We start from the raw sequence: 1,008 nt of genomic DNA on the forward strand, positions 1-1,008 counted from the left end.
ATGGCTGAGAGATGTCTCTGTACTGCAGCCTTCATGAGAGACTGCAGGACTAGGAAGCCACGTTTGTGTATTTGGAACCTTTTTTTAAGCTTTCTCAGGGCTTGTGTGGGAAATATGTGCCCCACATTGGGTGCCATTTTCATGGGACCTGTCAGCTCCTCTGTAATGACAAGGAGACTTATTATTAATTATGAAAACTTGGCCGGTAGCTTAGGTTTGTTTCCAATTAGCCCTAATAACTGAAATAAGCCCATTTCTATGAATTTATGTGCTGCTACGTGACTCACTATGTAGCTCTGTCTTAAAGTGTATAATCCTGAGCAGGCTATTCTCACATTTAGAGATCCACCTGTCCCTTCCCCTGCCCATGCTAGGATTAAAGGCATAGGTCACCATGATTGATGGATTTTTTTTAACTTATGTGTATATATTTGAGCATTCACTATGTGTGTGCAGGGCCTATGGAGGCCAGAAGAGGGGCATCAAGTTCCTTAAAGGTAGAATTAATACTAGGCGATTGTAGGCCAACTGTTGTGTGTGTGTGCTGGAAATCAAATCAAGTTCTCTGAAAGTGAAGCAAGTAGGTTTTTGCTGTTGTGGTTGTTTGTTTGGTTGGTTTGAGACAGGATCTCTAAGTAGCCCTGGCTGTCCAGGAATTCACTATAGACTAGGTTGGCCTTGAACTTACAGATATCCTCCTGTTTCTACTCCAGAGTGCTTCAATTAAAGACGCGTGCCACCATTTGAAGCTTAGTTGGAATTTTTGACACACGGTCTCACTATGTAGCCCAGACCATCTTCAAGCTCGCCACCCTCCTACTTCAGCCTCCCCAGGCTTTAGGGATTACAAGCATGAACCACTACACCTGTCTGACACTGGAGTTTTTTGTTTTGTCTTTTGTTTCTCAAGACAGGGTTTCTTCGTGTAACAGCCCTGACTGTCCTGGAACTTGCTCTGTAGACTAGGCTGGCCTTGAACTCTTAGAGCTCCAACTGCCTCTGCCTCCC

General features: G+C 44.3%; 1 protein-coding gene across 1 annotated transcript in view; it reads left to right on the plus strand.

Annotated features, from left to right (window-relative positions):
• The window catches only part of Dgka (diacylglycerol kinase alpha), a 29,117-nt gene that overhangs the window by 10,195 nt on the left and 17,914 nt on the right, over positions 1-1,008 (plus strand). The gene's annotated exons all lie outside the window — the stretch shown is intronic.

This window comes from Microtus ochrogaster, unplaced genomic scaffold (genome assembly GCF_000317375.1).
Source record: "Microtus ochrogaster isolate Prairie Vole_2 unplaced genomic scaffold, MicOch1.0 UNK99, whole genome shotgun sequence".
Lineage (NCBI taxonomy): Eukaryota > Metazoa > Chordata > Mammalia > Rodentia > Cricetidae > Microtus > Microtus ochrogaster.